The sequence below is a fragment of the Desmodus rotundus genome, chromosome 3 (genome assembly GCF_022682495.2).
Source record: "Desmodus rotundus isolate HL8 chromosome 3, HLdesRot8A.1, whole genome shotgun sequence".
In the NCBI taxonomy this organism is placed as follows: Eukaryota; Metazoa; Chordata; class Mammalia; order Chiroptera; family Phyllostomidae; genus Desmodus; species Desmodus rotundus.
This window is the reverse complement of record NC_071389.1, coordinates 199,158,100-199,180,760: the sequence shown is the minus strand read 5'-3', so window position 1 is coordinate 199,180,760 and position 22,661 is coordinate 199,158,100. Positions and strand designations below refer to the sequence as shown.

Here is a 22,661-nt window from a genome sequence, read left to right as displayed (position 1 = left end):
GGCCTCACGCGGCGCAGTCGCACAACTGCTTGGAAACCGTCGCCAGGAGCGTCCCAACCTCACGCATGCGCGCGCCGGCCTCGGCCCCCAGAGCGGGTGCCTGCAGGGGGCGTTTACGCGCGTTATTCACGTGTCGGCCACCGTAGCCGTTTGAGGCGTTCGCGAGGTCCCTGCTGTGGGGCTGCTGTTGGGCCGGCGATCCGCGAGGCGCTTGGGAGACCACAGTGAAGCGGTGAGCCCGTGGCTCGCGGTTTCCGTGTGCGGGGCCGCAGGGCTGCGAATAAACAGGCCGTGGTCTGGGAAATGTGAGTGGCTTTGGGAGAGCGTCAGCTTGACCCCAAGAGCTGCCTGGGGGCCCTGCCATGTGGTCGCCTGCAACTGTGCCTGGCTGCGCAGCCAGGAGGGTGGCCTTGGTGGAGGAGGAACGGACCCTTTGCCCGACAGCTTGTATTTGTTTCCCGCGGTGGGTGAATGGAGGCGAAGAAACGTGCCCCAAGCTGCGCAGCTAGTTGCACTTGGAAACTGGCGCCGACACCCGCCCAGGGTCAGGGGTCGTGAGCTTGTGGTTTTGTTCTGTTTTACAGTGGGGCAGTTCACGCTGTAGGTTAAGCTGTGCGAGGCAATTCGGCTTTGCCCAGTTCTTGACTAATGGTGACAGGCTCTCAACCAGGAGACACCGCGGGACTTAGACCCGTCTCTAATTAATTAGAAACTTCTTCAGAAAAGGAACGTTCTTAGAGCAGTGGTTCTGACCACTCGGCGAAGAGGCGTTTGTGGAAATACTTGAAAATACAAAGGAAGTTTTTGTAAATAGGCGTATGGAACAGCAGTCTGCGTGTAATTTCAGCGTGTTCATGAACCCCCCCTAAAATCTTGTCCACAGACCTGTGTGTTAAGGACTCCTTATTTAGACACTGGATCGAACGCATAAAGGTTAAAAAAAAAAAGTGGCCCCTGCTCTGGACATACAAGAAACAGTCAGATGTATGCCTGCCGTTATGTTTACTTTCTCTAAGACCAGAAACCCGGAGCAGAGATGTTGCCAGGTGTTCGTTCCTTTTCCGAGGCAGAAGTGAAAAGCAACCCCCAGCCAGGTGTTTGTCCTCCCCGCTGTCCGCGAGTTGCATGGAATTATGCGAACCACGTGTACCACTAACTAGTCGAGAGAACATTAACTAACGGTGTATTGCAGAAAGAGATCCTTGTGGCACGCACTTCAATGCTTTTTTGTTGTTTAAATGTTTTATTTGTTGACTTGAAAGAGAGAAGGGAAGGGAAAAAGAAACACCGATTAATTCCACTTGTTTGTGCATTCATTGTTTGATTCTTGCCCTGATTCTTGCCCTGACGGGGATCGAACCGGCAGCCTTGGGGTATCAGGACAGTGCTCCAGCCAGCTGCGCTACCCAGGCAAGGCCAGTAGCTTTGTTTTTATCCAGGAAAACAGAACTCACAATACAGACTCTTCGGGATGATACATAGCTTGCCAACGCCACCCAGCGGGTTAGTGACAGCGCAGGGGCCCATGCCCAGCGTCACCCCATTTCATGTGCCCTTTCAACACCAAACGCCTGCTTGGGGGGACCCCACCGATTTTTGCTGGGGAGCCACAGCTGTCCCTTGGTCTCTCCTCGCTGTTGCGGTCAGCTCTCCCGTACCCCACAGTGACGGCTCTAAACCGTTACCACTTAACCCTCTCCGGCCACCTTTCTCCCAGCCCGTCTTGCTTCACCACGCTCAGGATACGGTAGGCACTCCACTAGTTACCAAATGGACAGACCCTTCTTTTTCTGAGTTCCCTTCTGACTAATAGCGTCTGAATCTTTACATTTGGATCTGCCTCTGAGGCCTGTTCATCCCAAACTGGTTTCTAATATTTCTAATACTTTATAAACTGGTAAATTTTGCCCTGAACATCGAAGGGTAATTATCAGTCAACTTGCTGTTAGGACTGTGGACAAAAGGGGCCGTGCACTGACCCTGCCAGGCTCAGGGGAGCTCTGCATGGTGGGCCCTAGACACCCAGATACTGAAAACCACCACATGGGGTGTCTGAACATAACATTCCTAACTAAAAAGTCCTGGCGGGTGGTCACAGCCTAGGCCTGCAGCTTCCATGACAAAGGTCAGCCTTTATTTACCATCAGGCAGCCTATCTGTTGTCTTTTTCATCTAAGATAACACATCCTTGGAAAGTCAAAGTAACCCCCTTTTCCAGACCCCTTGGGGCAGAAACCCCCACCAGAGCAGGGGACTAGAGCCCCTCATTGCTATCGTGTTGCCCGCATGCCATCTCTGTGCCGATGTTAAATATATTTACTCTCCTGTACCCACCAATAAAGAAGTGTCTCTTCCTTTCACTTTTTATTCAGTCTCAGAGGTTTCCCTTCTGTGCTTTCCGCCGTCTCCCTGACCTACCGTCAGTGGACTTCAGGTGACCCCTGGCGTCCCGTCCTCGGACCCTGAGGTCTAGAATAGCGGTAGAGCTGCCATTCTGCAGAGCATTTCCCAGTCTGCCGAAACTTAGCTTCCTGGCGGTTGTCATCAGTTTGGCTCAAATAAACTCAGAAATTGTCTGCAGGTTTGGATGTTTCTTAGGTCGAAAATATCTAGGATGTTACCCTATATGGGACACAGCTTAGGTAGTGATGGACTTTCTTATATTCCCATTTCTTCTGTTGAAACGTGGCTTCTTAAAATCACAGAAGTTGTGTTAAAAATCACAACTTTTATTCTTGTAGTAATACGGTACTTATAAGGCTAAGGAAAATAGCACATTTACTACTTAATTACATGCATTGTAACAAGTTAATTGATGCCTTTCTGATGCAAATAAAAAGACTTCTGCATATAATAGCACTTTAGCTGCCTTGCACATTACATGGTGGGTTTCAGCGCTTACTAAAATGACAACTTTAGGTTGGCCGTAACTCAGAACAGGGGTGGTTTGCATGCGGACGGACCCCTCCTGCCATTGAATCTGGCTGCTTCCATTTAGTGAGGCTCTTTGTCGCTCATTTTATGAAATAGTCCTCCAAGGGTATTAGCTATTTTTTTCCCTAAAATCTGCCTCCAAAAGTCTGTTTCAATTTGTTCGACCCCTGAGGATGTTTGTGGTTGCCAGGCTGGTCATTCTCATCTTTATGTTCATAAATGAGTGTCCAGTCGTTTCGGATTCCTACGTTACCTAATTCAAAACGAGGTCATGGCGGTGCGTTCTTGGGTTCCTTTCTGCAGCTAGAGTTCCACGACATTGTGTCGGCTTTGCCACCGCGATCCAGCCACAGATGCCTCAGATAATTCGTGCCCGGGTTACCCTGGTAAAGAAAGTCGCAGGATAGTATTTGTTGAATTCCAGCTGCGCCCTGGCCTATGTTTTAGCTAGGCTTGAATCTTGACACTAGAATCATTCTCTTGGACGTGCTGAAAATGCTCAGCAACAGGAAGCCTACAGGACCACACTGTGCTCCTAACTGAAGGAGTAAAACAGGAGGCGCTCTGTCGCCAGCCCAGCAGTGGGGCTGCGGGTGTTCCCAGCTCAGGGAGGTTGGCACCTCTTTTATGTCTGGAGTGACCTCTTTGAATCAAAAGTGAACTTTGCTCTTTATTTTGGGTCATTTGTTGACCAATATCTGTGCTCTGTTCTCAAGTATCTTTTACCTAAAGAAAAGGAAAGAGAAAGGGCAAGTGGGCAGAGCGTGCAGTGCTGAATGCCGTATGCCACCGCTTTCCTCTTCCCATTCTTCAGTTCTCCATGAATTTGACTCTGAATACAGTGGAACCTCTGTTCTCAAACATAATTCATTCCAGAAGGCTGTTTGAGAAGCACTTTGTTCAAAACCAGACTCATATAGGTGACCGACGATAAAGGTGTCTGCATGAAAGGGTCGTTGGGGCGAGGACCAAAGTTCTGTTCGACAACCGAGACGTTTCCGTGAACGACTTGGCCGAGAACAGAATTGTTCGAGATGGAAGACGTTCCAGAACCAAGGTTCCGTACTGATAAGACGGCCTCCACAGTCAGGAGCAGGTAAGCGGAGTGAGGAAGGAACTCCAGAGTGTGGCCGATTCCCGTTTCCCCAGACCTATCTGAGAGCCCAAGTCCAGCGCGTGGCGAGAGGGCCACAGGCACTCCCCACGAGTCCTGTTTCTTCCCCGTAGTCGTCTGGCCTGAGCTGAACCCAGCCGGAGGCCCTCCTGCTCTCGTGGTTGGGGAGGAAAAGGTTATCTGAACCGCAAGAGGGCAGAGAAGTGAGTAAAACAGCACAATGCAGTGGTTGAGAAAGAACGCGAGCTTTTGAGTTCACTGCCCTGAGTTTGATTCTGGACCACGCTGCTTGAGAGATGGGTGGCCTTGGCAAGCTGTTTGAGCTCAGTTTCTTCATCTGTAACCTCTTCTGGGGTTGGGAGGGTTAAATAAGGACATTCATGTAAAGCACACAGTAAGGGCTCAGTAAATGGGCCGTTAACGTTAAGCCAATAGCCTGTTTTTAAGTTCCTTAGAGCTCCATCCCCCAACACTATGAAAGGTTTTTAGGTATTTTTTTTCTAATAGGCTTCTTTTTTTAAAAGATGTTTTAAAAGCTTTATTTATGAAACAATAATTGTTTCCCTTCAGTAGTCAAAATCCCAGTCATGTTCAGAGGTTTCTGCCTGTGTCGTAACTCCGTACAGTCACGTGGGGTTCTCATAGCGCCAGCTAAAGGCAGAGGACTGGCGCTGCAGCTGGAGCAGTGCTCCCAGGGCTCAGATGTGTGGTTTCCGGCGGGCTTTTTGAAATGTTGCCCAGGGGCCATAGGTTCTTGACTAGATCTTGTTCTATTCTGATACATTGGGCTTCATAACAAAAATTTAATTATTAAAGTGGGATTCAGCGTTATTTTCCTGAGACTTTGAGCAGCATGTGACTTGGTTTGTCCTAGGGGTTCTAGTGCATTGGGCACTCAGAGTATTTCACAACTTGTATTTTCCATATTTCAGGCTTCAGCAAAAGATTAAAACTAATGGATAAGTTTTTCAGAGCTGTTATTTTTCGTGCTTTGCAGTCACTAAAAAAAGTAATATATAGTATTTTTTTTTAAACTTTAAGATACTGAATTATATAAAGTAGTGTATTGGAATATCTTTTTTTTTCTGGGAACACAATTAGCTGATAAGGATTAAATAATAAAAGAAAGCCATCAAGAGACATTCTGGGTCAATGACGGCAGAGACAAATACTGTAAGTCCTGAGGGGAGAGAGATCACCAAGAGAGGTGACCAGAGGTATTCACGGGCTTGGGGCTAAATGACCTTCCAGGGTATTGGAGAGGAGATGGGGTGGTGATGGAACAGCGTGAAGTCGGGGCCGTGGGTCCTGGAGAAAAGCTGTGGACAGAGACAAGTGCAGATACATGGCGCCTGTGAAGAGATCCAGCCTGCTCACCCTTCGTGGCCCTCCACGTCTAAAGCCTTCAGAGCGTGACCCCTTTCTCCTTGGTCGTTTGCACCTACAAGTGCCCAACAGTGTTCGCGGGCTACTGTGAGCCAGCACTTTCTAGATTCTGTCGAGGGCAGTGGCTGGTCTTCCTTCAAGGACCCCTAGGAGTAATGTGACAGGAACACAGCATTTGAGATTTGTCCTAACCCAGCCCCCAGTCTTCCGTGCCTGGTTCTGTCACTGCTTCGCCCTGTTGACCTCCTCGCTGCTTTACCCTGTGACCCTTGTTCTGCTTCCTTTGTGTCTGGCCCTCTCTTACTCTTAGCCTGCCTTCTGTCTGTCCACCCCTGTTCTGCCACCCGGCACCCCCTGCCACATACTTTTTCTGCAGGTTGTGACTTGAATGGACTCGTTTGGCAAGAAGGGGAGGTGAGTGGGTCCGGGCACACATTTAGCACTATCCAAATACCTGTAGTGATGTGATTGCCATGTGGTCTTAGGTTGAAAAATTTTTTTTCAAAAGAGGTGATGGGGATGGTTCACTGTAAGATAAGAGCGTGTCACTAGATTCATTTCTTGTCCAAGGTCTGGCCCTCAGTGTCGCAGGTCTAAACTGTTACTAATTGCCCAGAGATGATTTTGGTGGCAGACTAATACGAATATGCCTCTTCCAGGGCTGCAGTAGGCTGAACAGCAGCCCCCAGAAGACAAGTCCGTGTCCTAATCTGTGGCATTTGTGAATGTGACCTCATTTGGAAAAAGACCCTTGAGGTAGATGATCCTGGATCTTCCGGATGGCCACTGAGCACAGTGACTGCCATCTTTATCAGAGGGAGGAAGGGGAGAGCACGCGGAGCTGCAGCCGCAAGCAAGGCCAGGAGGGTTCTCCCCTCTTGCCTTCTGAGGAAGCACAGCCTTGCTGAAGTTTGGACTTCCGGCCTCCAGAACCGCAGGAGAATAAATTTCTCCTGTTTTAAGCTACCTAGTTTGATGCATCAGGTCCTTGAGTAACATTTCATAACATTGATGAGATGCTGAAGGAACTTAGCTCTTGTGTATATCCATTTGCCTGTGGTAAAATTGGTTTTGTTACATGTTGTCACTTAAAGTTGCAGAACGTATGGATGGCATTAAGTGAGGACTTACTGTAGTATCTTCCTCAGGAAGCCAGTACAGGCCCTGGATAAGGTTTACTTGGTTAGGGAGAGCAACCTGGCTTCATTGATAAGATAAATTTAAGAAAATAATTCAGAAGACGGTGTTGTGAGTAACAAAAACCAGGTGGTCTGGGTTTGTTTGAAGAGGGAAATTTTGTGTGTAAATTCATCCCTGTCCAGGTGAAGAGATGAGGAACCTGGGGAATACTGCCGTTAATTATTTTATAGCCAGAGGGTCTGCTTTCACCATGCACTGAAAACTCGATGAACAGGCCTTGCCCCCGTCCCTTAACCCCATTGGCCCCATCTCCTCCCAAGGGGAGAGAGAGGCCGCCCACTTGGAGGCTGGATGACTCGGTGGGTGCGAAGGCATTTGTTGACCATACAGCAAGGTAGAGGTGGTTACTGCAGCAGAAGTTGCTAGTTGGCCCCCCAACTCCTCTCTCCCCATCTCCCGCAGGGATGGACTGGCCACTGGGCTCGGCGAGAGGTGGCCCTCCCCATCTCCGTTGTTGCTGGCGGGGCCTCGTGGCCGAGTGCCGAATGTACGGCGGTGCCATTGGTAGGCCGTCTCCGACAAGATGATCCCTGGCCCCAGACTGGTGCCCCTCTGTCTGGCCTGCAAGCTGGAATGTGACTGTGCTCACCACCCAGCTCTGACCCTGGGAGGGAGAGTGCCAAGGAGCCAGTGCAGCAGCACTATGGAAGGGCCCTGGTCACCGTCCTGGGCCTGGGGCTGCTGCGTGACAGGGAGAGAGACCTTCCCATAAGCCACTGCATTGTGGTCTCTGTTTCAGGAACCTGGTCTTTGCCCCCTTGTTGAGAGTGCAGTGTCTCAACCACCCGTCCCCACCCTCTGATACTACACTCTGTCGGAGAGTCATTTGGCCTTACCCCTCCCACAGGAGGACTGTTACACCAGATTCGTGAAGGACTCTCCTTGCTTTGCCTGCGTCTATGTAGAATAACTCCAGATAAAAACACTAAGCTCATATCAGACTATCTGCTTTGTGAAATGTTGGGCAGAGAAGTGGAGCTGATACAATGGAATCCTTGCTTTCCCTGTTGTGGCCCCGCCCAAGCCTTTTTGAGACAAAGCACCTGGGAGTCAGCCCAGGAGATCTTCCTGGAGTGGAAAAAGCCCAGAGAACCTGCAAAAGTCAGAGCTAAGCTTAAGTTCCAAGGTTATTACTTAGCAGTGAAAACACTCAATCTTCCTGAGTCCCTTATTACAATTTTTTCTGGTACAGGAGGACTCTGCTGTCTGCCTCCAGGGGTTGCTGGGAGATCACAGATCACTGGGGCAGAAGGGCCCGGCTCATCCTGGGCGTGTCCTACGCTCCACAAATACCAGCTTTGTTCTTTCCTCCTCTTTGCTCAGAAAAGTTGGGAGGAAGCCTTTATTTTAAAAGTTTGCTTGAATTACTTTATATTTCACTTTCTCAGAAAATACTTGATAGTCCTAAAATGTGTAAGATTTATAAAATAAAGTTACAAAATGCTTTCACACTCCTTGAGGGCGCAGTGTTTTCTTCTGCTTCTGAGATGTGTGTGTGAGGGTAGATTAGATCATCATGGGAGGGAAGGTGCCGCGCGGCAGCTGGCCTCAGGATCTGAAAGCAGGGCTGACATTGAGGGAGAGGAGGGGCCAAAACGGAAGGCTGGGGCAATTATTCCTCCAGGCCGGGCACATGGGGGCCAGCTGGGAAAAGCCACGGTCAATTCGGAGTGGGACCGCAGAGCTTGGAGGGCTGGGGAGGGTTGCCAAGATGGGGGCGTTAAAATCACATTTTAGCTTCCGGCCAAGATGGAGGCGTAGGTAGACACACTGTGCCTCCTCGCACAACCAAAAGGACAACAACAGATTTAAAAACAAAGAACAACCAGAACTGACAAAAAATCTAACTGTATGGAAGTCCGACAACCAAGGAATTAAAGAAGAAACACTCACCCAGACTGGTAGGAGTGGCGGAGACGGGCGGCCGGGCAGAGAGGACTCGTGGCCAGGCGGCGGCCGGTGGATCGGAGTTGGCAGATTGCGGACTGGGAAGAACAACTGGGGATGAGACAGACCGCTCTAACCAGAGTTCCAGCGGGGAAATAAAGCCTCAGACCTCTGACTGAAAACACCTGTCGGGGTTGAGGCGGCAGAGGGAGAAACTCCCAGCCTCACAGTTCGTTGGAGAGACCCACAGGTCTTAGAACGCACACAAGCCCACACACCTGGGAATCAGCACCGGCAGGCCCCAATTTGCTTGTGGGTAGCGGGGGAAGTGACTGAAAACCGGCAGCGGAACAAGCAGCACTGTTCTCTCTCTGGCCCCTCCCCCACGTACAGCGTCAAAGCGCAGTGACGTGGACTACCGGGTCCTGGTGAACACCTAAGGCTCCACCCCTTACTACCTAACAGGTGCGCCCAGACGGGGAAGGAAAAAAAAAAACAGCTCAAATGAAAGAACAGATCAAAGCTCCAGAAAAACAAGTAAGCGATAAAGAGCTAGTCAACCTATCAGATCCACAGTTCAAAACACTGGTAGGATGCTCACAGAATTGGTTGAATATGGTTGCAAATTAGATTAAAAAATGAAGGCTATGCTAAGTGAAATAAAGGAAAATGTACAGGAAACCAACAGTGACGGGAAGGAAACCGGGACTCAAATCAACGATGTGGGCCAGGAGGAAGAAAAACATTCAACCAGAAAATAATGAGAAAACAAGAATTCAAAAAAATGAGGAGGGGCTTAGGAACCTGCAGGACATCTTTAAACGTTCCAACATCTGAATCAGGGGTGCCAGAAGGAGAAAAGCAAGAAATTAAAAACTTTTTTGAAAAAATAATGAAGGAGAATTTCCCCAATCTGGCAAAGGAAATAGACTTCCAGGAAGTCCAGGAAGCTCAGAGAGTCCCAAAGAAGTTGGACCCAAGGAGGAACACACCAAGGCACATCGTAATTACATTACCCAAGATTAAAGATAAGGAGAATCTTAAAAGTAGCAAGAGAAAAGGAGACAGTTACCTACAAAGGAGTTCCCATAAGACTGTCAGCTGATTTCTCATCTTCCCTGCCTCCCCTCACTGCCCCCTGCACCCTTGACTCCCGTTGGAGGGTAGGGCTCCTTCCTCTTCTGCTCTGCATAGTCCCTGCAGGAGGCAGGCTGGCAGCAGTAAAGGTCTGAGAGCCACTGCACGGGACAGCTTGCACGCACTCAGCTCCCGCTCCAGGGACCACTGACTTGGGCGTCCTCCACTCCTTGCCTCTTGCATTGCATTCCTCGAACCCCAGGAATGGATTGCTCTATCTGGCCTAGTGCCTGGCACCTAATATTTAACAAGCATTCAATTTATTTGAACCCACCTGTAACCTGGGTCAACTCATTTCATGTCCTGGGTTTTCTTCCATCCCCTCTGGCAAGTAAGGGACCTTGAACTAGGTGCTCTCTCCAAGGTGTCTTTTAGCTCTAAAGTTCTCCTATCCAACATGTGACCGGCACTGCCCAATAGCTTCTGATCACCAGCTAGTCCCTCCATGCCCCCTGCCCCTCAGCCCAAAGACAACCATCAACACAGTCAAGGTTCGCAAAATGCATGTGGTGTTACAAGAAGCTAAAGAGAGCCCCAGCTGGTGTGGCTCAGTGGATTGAGCATGGGCTGCGAACCAAAGAGTTGCCAGTTTGATTCCCAGTCAGGGCACATGCCTGGGTTGTGGGCCAGGTCCTCAGTAGGGGGCGTGTGAGAGACAACCATATATTGATGTTTCTCTCCCTCTCTCCCCCTCTCTGAAAATAAATAAAAATACATATTTTTTAAACTGAAAAGATTTCTCCAAGATTGGGATCATGATTCTTAGCATTTGATTACTTGTTGTTATGCTGGAGGTCCCAGGACAACTCTCAGGTTCAAAATTCACTAGGACTCATAGAACACAGAAACGCTGTTACACTCGTGGTCATGGTTTACTACCACAAAAGGATACAGATTAAAACCAGCACAGGTAATGGGGTAATGGGCGCAGAAGGCGACATCCAGGAGAGCTTCCGGTGGAGTAGTGGAGACGGTGCTCCAGTCCCCAGCGTTGGCGTCAGACGGGAGCGGGTGCATGTGATAAACATTGAATTTGATTTGAGGGGGAGAATTGATGGACTTTGAGAATTATTGAATTATAAGGGGTCACAGGACAGGAAAGTCAAGGATGAACCCCCGTTTTCTGCTTAGGAGAGGGGTTTATTGGAGGGGTCTGGGCCTGGGGTGGGCGGAGACTGAGTTCATTTCTGAGTACAGGGGTCTGAGGAGGCTGTTGTACCTCTGTGTGGGTCTGAAGTTCAAAGGGGAGGCTTGAGCTGGGAGTCAGAAGTGTTCAAGGAGGAGCGGAGGCTGCAGGAGTGGATGAAGTTGCCTAGCGATGGAATTTTGGGTGAGGCATGCTGTCAACTTCTGCCAGTTTCACACATCACTGGAGGATGGGGAGCCAGCCGGCCGGCCAGACCCAGGACCGTCAGTCAGCTCGGGGTGTGAGAAGCACACTGGGAGAAGGAGTCTGCTATGTCAAGAAAAGGAATGGTGGGGGGTCTTGCATATGCTGAAGGATTAAGATGAAGATGAGACAGGATCTCTTGGATCTAGCAAAACAGCTGGTCCTTGGTGACTCCAGAGTAAGCCATTCTGAAGACGGCAGTGTTGAGGAGACCTTGGCAGTGGATGGAGAAATGAGGAGCCGAGAACTTGACTGAGGTTGGGCTGAGACACAAGCTATGTCTTGGGACAGGACATAATGGACTCATAAGTGACAGGCTTCAGAATTCAGAGGACAGGGAAGTGACCCTGGACTAAGCTGGGTGGGAAAGCTTCGCCCAGAAGTCACCGGTGGTTAGGCTGTCAAGGGCTGCGACCAGGCCACTGGTGCCAGAGGACAGCAGGCTGACCTCCCCGAGCGCAGCAGCCAAACTGGTGCAGCTGCGGTGGGGATTGATGCATGGAATGGTTTATACTTCCACTCCCCCCACCAAGTCGTTCTATTTCTTATCATTACCTGATGAATCTGTGTACTAATTAATAGCTATTACTTCCTACTCAGCAGCTTAACCTGCTGCTGGAAATTACAACAGAGCTGAAAATGAGTGATTGCCAAGATACACTAATTATGTCTCAAGGGAAGTGCCCAAGATATTTAGACTATTTTCTCTCCTCCCTCATTGCCTTCCCCTAGTGAGTCAGTTTGCTCTAATCACTTCTGAAGAAAGCAAGTTACAGTGTAATTCTGGTATCTTGGGCTTTGCAAGTATAAGAGAGCCAAGGGCAGGACCGGGTTTGGTCGGTGGAGCGGTTGGCAGTCTTTGAGATGAGAGATGCTGCAGCCTGGCCCATTGTTCCCATCCTGGGTGGAGAAGGGAGATGCCCACGGCGCACTGCCACATGAGTAAAACAGGGCAGGTGGCTGGGCTCGGCCGTACCTTCCAACTCATGGTTCTGCCAACCTCGAGGAGAGGGTGAGGTGGCAGAATCAGCCCGTGTCCCAGGGAAAACTGGGAGGGCGCCCTCTCAGGAGGCGGCGGGCAGCCTCTGGGCCAGGACCTCACTCCATCCCCTGCGAGGGGCTGAAGCATTCCAAGTGGATCACGAAGGATTAAAAAACCTTGGGTGGAACCTACGTGGCTCAGTTGTCTCATTTCTGTTCTGTGTTCACTCAATAGAACGAGGCTGAGTTTGGCCAACACGTGGACATCCTTCGTCCAGGGGCCCTCATCTCCACACACCAGGAGCCGCCTATGACAAGCACCTGGAATTATGCACCCCAAAAAGACAGTTTGCAAACCGGGAGGGAGCCCTCCGACCAGGACGCGGACTGAGGCGCTGTGGTAAAGCAGCGCGTGTTACCAGCAGAAGGCAGCGACTGTTCTTCCCAGTGACCGGCTGTGACAGTAGAATCTTCAGCGGTTGCCTCGTAGCGACTTCAAGAGTTCAAGTCCCGCTTACGATTTCCAGAGGCAGCCAGCCAGGACCCAGGCGGGGGTGGCCGTACAGAAGGAGCTAACCTGAGCCCCGCTCCTGCGGTTCTTCGGCACCGCTGCCGGTGCTCTCGCGGCGTCCCATCGGGCGGCTTGGGCTTCAGCGGGCTGTCGTCCGGACGCTCACGTTGGTTGCCTGGTGAAGGGTCGTCCGCCAGCCTTCTCGTATAATCGTCCTTTCCCCGTTGCCTGCTGCTCTGTGGGGAGGGCCTTTGAAACTCTGCAGCTATCTCCATTCATCATCAAACTCTTTCTGTGCTCATTTATTTATTTGTCTCTATGGATTCATGGTTTCCTATTATAATGCAATGGCTTCATTGTTAGAACAATCATTTTTATGCTCAAATCATCGTAGGTTGGGCTAGCAGCAGCCTTAACACAGGGGTTGCACGTATTCTGATGTGGCCCTATCATCCTAGGGGCACGGAGCCTTCCCGCTCTCTCTGGCCCCTCCCTCCGAGTCCTCCCTTCTAGGGTCTCTCTTCAGAGACCCATCCTCAAAGAGCGCAGACTCCCTCGCCAAAAGCCTACTGAGCCTCTGGCTTCAGGCATGTATGCACTGGAGCCTCATTGGCTGAAGCAGGTCACGTGGCCTAGCTGGGCCTCCGCATGGGCGGGGCTACACAGAGGGCTGGAGCCCAGGAGCTGGGCTTCCTTGGGGACAGTCAGTTCCGCAGTGCCCCGCACCATTTTTGACAGCCACCTCGGTACAGAGCAATACTGCTGTCTCATAAGGGAAACGAGACGAAATAGGGCAGATGCAGTTGCAAATGTCGGCTGACATCCAGCCTCCGTGTCGGAGAGCACAGAAGCGGCGTGGGAACCCCCATAGAATGAACGCCCCTCCCGCAGGCCCCTTCGCAGCCCCCCTGATGGTTGCTGTGGAGGATGGGAGCCCTGTGTTGACGGACCTTCTGATTTTTTTCTGTCTTCAGAGAAACAGAAGATGGAGATTTTTAGATAAGACCCAGATTTTAAAGTGTTGGCTCACGTCTCCAACCCCACGTGGGCCTCCCGTGGGCCACACCGGAGCTGCCAGCAGGGTCCCGGCTCCCCGGCCGGGTCAGGTAGCCCCATCAGGCGTCTCTCTGTCTCCAGTGGGTAGATGCTGCACCCAAACTGGAGGGCTCCAGAAGGAAAGCGACAGGTGCAGTAAAAAGAACTGGAAGGTGCTGGCGCTGAACTCAGGGCTCGAGTGCCGTCCGCAGGACTCAGTCTCTCCCTCTCTTAGCACCGACCGTTCTCTCCCTCATCGGCCTGATTCCGAAACAGCCCTTCTCTGTGCGGCTGCAAGACTGGCAGCTCCAGGCTCACACCACCCTCAGTGCCTGGGCCCCGGAAGGAGAGGAATGCTCTCCTCCTGGACTCAGCGCCGCCTGTCTGTCAGGCTCCCATGCTGTGATCTGCCCAGGCTGGCTCCCGGGCCCGCCCTGGCTTGGGAGAAGTGCACAGAGGGGTGAGGGGGAGGAATGTGAGCAGGAAGAAAGACCAGGTGTCCATTGCAGGGACAGGGGCCAGCTTTTCCCTGCAGATAAGACGCATAAATATCCGGTGACCCACTTAGCTCCCAGCCAGAGGACAAGTACTCAGCAAGGCCCTTGGCCCTCACCCGGTGCTCCTTCCTCTGCACTTCACAAAAGCTCTTGGTGCTGCACTGTCCCAGTCGGGTGTGAGCTGGTTGCTGCACTCCCTGGATGTGGGTTTCATGACCAGAGTGGGACCTTGCGGTTTTTTGTCTTGTTTTACTATTAATATTTCTTGCCTGTTCATTATAGAAAATTCTAGAAAGTGCAAAAAATTAGGAAAAACTCCCAGTCTGAAAGGTAGCTGTAGCTGACAAGGCGGCAGATTTCCTTTTTCGGCTGAGTGGGCTTGTGCTGCACGTGTGATTGGGCACCTGCTCCTTTCCCCCTAAAAATCCTACATTCCTCAAGCTGCCGTCTCGGTGACCCTGAGTGGAGCCCGGCCTGGACTCCTTGAAGTGCCTGGCCTCAGGGCCCTGGGGCTGGGCTGCCTCTTGCAGGAGGACCGAGGGACACTCCCATGGGGACTGCAGAAACCGGTGCCAGGAGCCGGCAGGTCTCTCACAGCCCAGCTGTCACAACCCCAGCACTTCTTCCAGACTCAAGCCCTGTGTCCACAGCAGCAAGCAGCAGGGCGGGATGAGTCCCGTCTGCCCCCTGACCTTACTGCTCCTGACTCCGTATGGTCACCTTGGGATGGAGGGCTGGGAAGCGAGGGGGCCCATCCCGCCTTGGGCTGTCTCTCTGCTGGTGACAGTGGGCAGAATATCAAGTCTCTTTGCTGGCGGCTTCGTGACCCCTCGGTCGCCCTGCCTTACCACGGAAGGATCTGTGAAGGCAGCTTGTGGGTGTTCGGTGGTCTCCCAGACCCACCACGGCGAGTCCTGAGCAGTGGTTCTGGCTCATACTCAGCGCATGTACGAAGCGCACGCTGTTTACTCCGTGGCGCTGAGTGGGTCCCGGGGGGCTGTTTTCCTCCACTGTGTGAACCCACGCTTAGAGAAGTTTAGCACACAGAGATTATGCACTCAGCCAGCCGGAGTGATTCTCTGCTGCTGTTTCAGTCGGTGGTGAAGATCACGCACACCGCTCTATAATGGAAACGATTGTTTTCACCTGACAGATCATAACAACTCTCCAGAGTTGCTGAGGCCTAAACAGTCCATTGAGAGCTTGTGCATGTGGGTGTGGGGAGGGCAGGGGAAGGAAGGGGGGTCTCATCCTGTCATTCCCCCAGAGAGCCGCTGTGACGAAGGCTGGCAGGCACGCTTGCTGGAACTTGGCACCGACTACCCTGTGCTCCACGGGCTCGTAAATAACACGGCTCCTTTTCTGGGTGTAGTTTTCAGGCAATGAGTTTCTGTTTCATTTTAAGTGTCAGATGGATCAATGTAAAATCATTGATTTTCTTCCTTTAACATTTTAAAATTGTTTTTAAGTATAGTTGTATCCAACATCATTATGAATAAGCCAGCGAGTGAGAGCGAGTGGCTATCCCGCTCCAGGACCACCGGCTGGCCCGGCGCCCTGGGCCTCACCCCGACTCCCTCTCTCCTGTTAGATTGTGGGAAAGTGTACGGAGCAGAAAACACCACACGTCAACGTTTGTCTAAGTGTGCCGCGCGGTGCAGCCAGCACATTCCCACCGGCGGGCAGCCACCCCCACCACCCATCCCTAGAACTTTCCATCTTCCCGGACTGCAGCTGCCCTCGTCAAACACTCACTGCCGTTCCTCCCCTGCCCCGGCCCCAGAGACCCCCATCCTGCCTTCGGTCTCCGTGAATTTAACCGCTGCAGGCGCCTTACTTATGTAAGTGGAATGGTCCAATAGTTGTCCTGTTGGGACCGGCTCCTTTCACGGAGCAGGCGTCCGCAAGGCCCACCCACGCTGTAGCGGGGGTCGCAGTTTCCTTCCTTTTTAAGGCAGAATCGTATCCCACTGTGAGGACGGCCACGTTTTGCTTACCCATCCATGCGTCCATGGGCACTTGGGTTGCCCCCACCTTCTGCTGTGAGTAGATCTGCTGTGATTGAGGGCGGACAAGTACCTGTGCCATTCCCCGCTTTCAATTCTGTGGTGTTTGCCCAGAAATGGATTGCTGGGTCCCGGGGTAACTCTGTGTATAATATTCTGAGCACCTGCCATACCTAACTCCCTTTTTTCTTTCTCAGTGAAATGCTTCATTTCAATGTAAATTCCTAGCTTTCCTCAAGTCTCACCTCCCTGGTGACAGTTCTGTGGCCGTGTCCAGGCAAAGTTTCTTATTTGAGGATTTCCCTCCATGTCCACCCACGCCCAACGCTCCAGGTTTCTGAAAGCTGTGAGTCCTACTTCTTGTGGTCACTAGATGGCACTGGAGAGCAGTTTGGGTTTTTGTTTTTTCCCCCCTCCAGGAGAAGGCCCTCTTTGTTTTCTTCGGGGCTGGGGTAGAGACTCCTCCTGCCAGGGTGGGGGTCGCTTTTCAGTGTCGCCTACCTAGGGTCACATTGCCTGGATACCTGGCACCGTGCTTGAGTTTCTAATGTCTTTCGTTGGAGAAGCCCGCACCACCCTTTTTAAAGGGGTAATGGGCCTGTTTGAAAGACCATCGGACGGGATGTCAGAAATCCTACATTTTAATTTTAGTGCCATCACGAACTCTGTGTGACCAGAGCCCGTCCTCTGGGCTCGCCCGCCTCAGTTTCCCTGCCTGTGAAGTCCAAGGGTGGGATTGGTGATGGTCCGCAATGCTGGCAGTGCGGGGGGACCCCTCGAAGGTCTGGAAGTGCTCGGTGAAGATCCCAGGTGCTCTGGTGCAGTGTGGCGGCGGGCCGGGGGAAGCTGGTCCCTGAGATCCTTTGTAGCTGTCACCACCTGGGTGACCTGGAGCAAGGAACCCTTCAGGCCCCGGTTTTCCACCTGATCAGACAGGAATAATAACAGCACCTGTTGTCACACAGGGTGTGAGGCTGAAGGACGGGAAAGCAGTGCCCAGAAGCACGGGCATGAGACATGAGCTGCCCTCACCGTGCCACCGGCCATGCCCGCTGCACAGGCTGGCCTTGCAAAGGACCCTGCCGCCGGGGATCCTCTGCCTGAGCTTCTGAATTAGTGGGACTAACTCAGATTAGTGGGACTGGGTAGGTACGGCTCAAGCCCGCTGAATCAGCCCCCAGCACTTCGGTCACTAGATGCTCAATAAATGTCGGACTTACCAGCTCATCTGGGTAAGGAAAACTCCTAGAAGAAAGTGACGCAGAGCTGAGTCTTGAATGCCAGCCAGGAGCTAACAAGACAAGGAAGGGTGAAGACCCACTTCCCCGTGGTGGAAACAGTGGGCAGCTGGTGCGGGCGGCATGGAGCTCTGGGGGCTGACTGACCTGTGCTGGGGCTGGCCGCTCCCTCACGTGTGGAGCCCTCCCAGGACAGGAGCAGGTGGACACGTTCCCTGGCCGGGGAGCTGCAGGAGACGGACCCTGAGAACTGTCGGGCCGAACCGGAGGGCTGGGGCTGTTGCTGATGAGCCTTTGAAGAGCAGAGAGGGTTGCATAGGGGAGTTTGGGGTGTGGGGTGCTTGCTGGACCACTGGGGAGCTGTCAGGCAGGCTGGAGAGGTTGGGAATCTGGAGTCACGGTGCACAATGGAATTTAAAGTCAAGGGACAAGGATGCCCCACTGGTTTTGGCAGTGGGAGACACGGGTGACTTCAGCCCCTGGTCTGGGTGGGAGCTGGCAGGCAGTGGGGCGGGGGGGGGGGGGGTGGTAGAGGCCAGTGGCCTGTGTTAGTCAGCTCAGCCACCATCACAAAGCACCACAGCCTGGGGCATCAATAAGACTGGACTTCTCACAGTCCTGGAGGCCGGAAGTGTGGAAACGGGGGGTACCAGCGTGTCCCGGTTCCAGTGAGGGCCCCTCTGTGCTGTGTCCTCAGACATCGGGGGGTTGGAGGGTGAGGGAGAGTAAGAGCTAATCCTATTGGATTAGAGCCCCAACCTTATGACCCCATCCAACCTAACCTACTTCCTCAGAGGTCCCATCTGCATGTACAGTCGTTTTGGGGGCTCGGGCTTCAGCACATGGGTGTGGGGACAGCAACATTCCCTAACGCCCCACACGTGTCTCCAGGCTTGGGGGTCCCCACCTGCTGTCTTCCAGCCGGATGAAACCCCCTTCCCATGCAGACCGTAGAGCACCCCTCGGACTTGCCTGCCCCTCACTTCTGGAATGCCCCCTCCCCTCTTTGCCCGTCCCCCCTCCTGCCCTGTGTCAGGCCCGCCCAGACACCCGCCCTCGGTGAACTTCCACCCTCCCTCCCTCCCTCCCTCCCCACCTCCCTTTTCCTTTCTTTTTGTTAAAACTGTGTTGACACCAAGCTCATCAAAATTTGTACGTTCAATATGCGCAGTTTGGGGCATATCAATTGTACCTCCGCAATGCTGCTCAGAACTGCGTTGATGCCTTTCGTTTGCTTTTCCTCCTCTCCACTTGCCGTTACGGCTTCACGCATTTTTCTATGATCACCTACTAGGGTATAATTTATGTCCAGTAAGCTGCACCCACGTAAATCACACAATTTGGTGAGTTTTGACAGCTACCTGTGCTTGTGAGACCGCCGCTGCAGCAGACGCCGGACTCGCTCATCTGCCCAGATGTCCTGGTTTCTCCTCACTTGCCCCCTGCCCCCCGGCCCCCGGCCCCCAACCCGAACTTCCCTCAGTCACACACACTTGTTGGCACTTTCTGGAGCTGTGTCCAGACGGGCTCAGGCCGAGAGAACTCTCCCCTGTGGGCTCCCTTCACTCAGCACAGGGTTTTGCGATAGGGGACCAGCATCTGTGAGGTCCCCAGCAAGTCTTGTCCAGACTAGCGCAGCAACCTCCTGGCTGAGCACCCCACCCCTCTGCCGACCCATATTCTAGAAGGAACTTTCTTAACAGCAAATTCTCTTTATCTACAGGACAAACAACTCCAGGCTCATCTGAGGGGCACAGGCCGCCCTCCAGTGTGGCCCCTGTCCTGTCCCATCCGGCCCGTGGTTGTCCCTGGCCGAACATGGGGCAGGGGGACCAAGGCACTGGGCTGGTCTCAGTGAGCTGAGTGTCTCGGTCAGCCAGTGCTAACAAACCGCCACGAAATTCAAATGGCTCACAATGGCTGTGTGTTTTGTTTCCTCACGAGCCTACAGCTCAGCCAGGTGGTTCTTCTGCGCTCGCCTGGTCCCCTCCTGCGTTGGCCGGGCGCTGCGTGAGCGGGCCACTTTGCCCACCTCGTGTGGTCTCTCTCCTGCCTCTGGGGCCTCGGCTGGGTGACTGGGCCGGCTCTGCTCCGTGTGTTCTCTCATTCCCCAGCCGGTTGGGCCTGGCTTGTTCCTGGGATGGCAGGGTTTGGTTTCCCCAGGCTCGGTACAGGAGCATGTGCTATTGGCCAATGCCACCCCATGTACCCCCCAGATCCCAGGGGGGAGCAGCAGCGTCCCATCACAAAGTGTGTGGGTGCAGGAAGGGGTGCAGAGCCAGGCGTTTCTGCCAAACACCCCTCCCCGGGAGCTGAGGAGTGGGTCTGCCATTTCTTCCCTGTCTGATTCTCTGCAAGGCTACTGGTAAGAATTACAGAGGCAAATACCAGGGGGCCTGTGAGTGAACTCCTAGAACAAAGCAGACCCTCCTTCCAGGGGCACGTGACGGCCGCCTTTATTGGGAGGCGGGAGAGCCCGGCTCACGGTGCCCGTATGCCTGGCACACGCTCGGCCTCTTAACCTGAAGCCGCCCCCACTCCTGACCTTCCTGGCTGGGAAGGAACGTCAGTGCCAACATGACTGATACTTTCTAAATCCTCTGTGTGACAGTTGTAGGGAATGAAGGACAAGACATGGTGTCTGCTGTTTGGGGAGCGCCTGCCTCTCTGGGTATCTGTACACCCGAGCTCGCTGAGCTCTCACAAGGCCAGGCAGGCCGGCTCTTGATAATAGTGTTTCACGCACACCTCCGCCACCTCGTGACGCAGACATCAGCGTTCACTCCGAGGCTCAGAGAGGCCACGGCGCTTGTCCAAAGTCGCTCAGCTCACACAGGTGAGCCTGGGCTGGAGCTCGTGTTTGACCCCAAAGCCCGGCCCTGTGCGCTCCACACGGCTCCCCGACGGAAGGCACTTGCTCTCGCAGCGGCAGCTGGGAAAGGTTTCTCTGCCTGCTCGGGATAGATCACGTCAGTAGCCCAAGGGCAGGGCTGGGCACCTGCCTACCACCTGGCCAGTTCGATTTCAAGCACCAGGGCGAACAAGCTCTCAGGACAGGGTGTGCTTTCGAGGCTGACGTCGGACTTGGGGGAAGAAAATAGATACTTGGACGAACAAGATCAAGCGGACGCTGATCTCCGCTGTAAAGGAAGGAGAGCAGGTCTGGGGCAGGGTGCTCCCGCGCTGCTGCTGCTGGGGACAGCGGCCTCTCTGCAGAGGATGGGTGAGCGGAGGTCTGAGCAATGACCTTGAGGCAGAAGTCAGCAGAGGATGGTGTTCCCGGTGGGAGGAAGTATGCAGAGCAGGGCCAGGCCCTCCCCTGTCCCCCCGCCTCCTGCTTGCCCTTCACTGTGAATGGCGACTCCACCCACCCGGAAGCACCAGGTGAAACCAGGGCACCATCCTGCGTCCTCTTTGTCCCTCATCCCTGAAATCGAAGCCTCTATGTCTTGCGGACTCTGTGTCCACGCTGACTCCTGGCTCCATCCACTTCTCCCCAGCTCCCTGCCACCACCTGTGCCCAAACTACCCCAGGTCTTGCCCACGCGCCTCCAGGACTGAGTCCTGGCTCAGTTGGGCCCTGCCAAGCTGCTCTTTGAAGCCTCCACGGAGGCCCTTGAACTCAGGGGTGGGGCCACTGCGTCCTAGATCCACCTGGTGCATGGCTGGTCCTGTGGCCTCAAATTGACGTGTGCAAGACCTGGGGTTGGACAGGGGCTCCCAGGAGCTAATTAAAGGGTGGGGACTGCGTCTCCGGGCAGGAGGAGGGGACAGGGGCTTCCTTGGAGCTAGGACTCCTCCAGCTTCCCTCCGAGCCAGCAATAGACGCCAGCAGAGCAGCCTCATCATACTCTTTCCTCAGCAGGAAATGCCAATGCAGAGATGGTTAGCCCTGCCCAGGTGAGGGGAAGCAAGTGCAAGGCCACGGAGGGCTCTCATGCAGGCTGGAGCCGCTGAGTAAAGAGCAGGGTGACGAGATGGCTGTGAGGGGCCAGAGATAGCGCGCAGGCAACTCTCCGGGGCCTGCTCTGAGCGTCTGGTCCTGGGACAGAGGCAACGATACAAGGAGGGGCGCTGAGGCCAAGGTCAGGAAGATCGTTCTCAAGGACTCCCTGCTGGACTGCACACAGCCTGGCTCAGCTGCTCCCCGGTCCCGAACCTCTGACACCCTCCGCCTCTCTGGCCCGCTGCTGGACTCCAAGGTGGCTGTCTGTAACGTCCCCGGAACGGAGAGTGAGGACGCTACACTCTTGGGTGAGCTGCTGAAGCCGCTTCCAACTACAAGCTCGCTTTCATCATCAGTGTCCCGTAGCCGTCCTCCTGTCCCGCTCAGTGTCCTGTCCTGTACAACGCCCTTCAGCCCAGCCTCTCATCCTGCAGTATCGCTGGGCACCGTGGTGAGGTGGTGAGGCGGGGGGGGGGGGGGGGGGGGGGGGGTAGGGTAGGACAGGGATTCCATCGCTTGGCCCTTGTCCACTTCCCTCCGGCAGGGCCCCACCCACTGGAACCCTGCCCTCCCGGCAGTGGCGGTCAAGGCGGGGCCCCACCTGCAGCACTCTGCCTGACGCCTCCACCTGGAGCCCCTCCCGCTCCAGTGGTGACAGAGGGCGGAGAGGAGGGGTCAGGGCTGGGGCGGGCAAGTGGAGGAACTCGTGTCTCCCAGATAACCTGTGTGGAAGTGTTCCGTGTGCTTGGAGTTGGGAAATGAGCTGTAAAGCTGCATCCGTTTCTTTCATAGCGGTCTGTGCTGCGGATTGGGGATATCTGGAGTGTTGGGGAGGGGGCCTTCACAGGCACCTGAGAACACCGCCCACAATGCTTTAATCGCTTCCGTGCAGGTGGCGGGGGCAGGGTGTGTGTGACACACTAGGACTTTGTTCCTTGAATCTGCCTCCATGAGAAGGTCAAGACTGTTAACTTGCATCCAAAATGAAAACAAGAGCTTTGAGTGGGGGCCCGAGGGGCTCTCTCGGGACTGTATGCCTGAGCCTTGGGATTCGGATTCCGGGCCTCTGTTTTGAATGCCCAGGAACTGGTTTCTGATATTTCCAGTTCTAGAGAGGGTTCCAGATAGGAAAGGAGCTGAAATTGGATCTCCAAAGAGTCCAGGGGTCGCTGTGGGGTTGGCCGTGGCATGAGCCCGGGTTCGTCTGTGTTTAAATTGGGAGGAGCTGTTCCAGCTCCCTCTCGGTGCCCTGGGGGGCGGCGGGGAGGGACCAGGGCTTGCCACTCACTCCTCAGCAGGGAGGGGGTCAGCGCCCTGGTGGGGGGCAGGGTTGATAAGCAATACTGGCAGTGACAGGAAGGCTCTTGCTGCCTTCTAAGCCGCCCACAGTGACTAAGAA

At 53.7% G+C, this 22,661-nt stretch overlaps 2 long non-coding RNA genes across 3 annotated transcripts in view; both read left to right on the top strand.

The window, feature by feature from the left end:
• The first annotated feature begins 135 nt into the window (after positions 1-135).
• Positions 136-22,661, top strand: part of LOC123478566 (uncharacterized) — a 33,011-nt gene continuing 10,485 nt past the window's right edge. For both annotated transcript variants that reach the window (XR_008426303.1, XR_008426302.1), the window contains exon 1: positions 136-305. This is a non-coding gene — a long non-coding RNA (uncharacterized lncRNA). The remainder of the gene's footprint in view (positions 306-22,661) is intronic.
• LOC123478565 (uncharacterized) lies at positions 1,340-8,088 on the top strand. The gene is made up of 2 exons (XR_006653800.2): positions 1,340-4,030; positions 7,037-8,088. It is a non-coding gene; the product is annotated as an uncharacterized lncRNA (long non-coding RNA).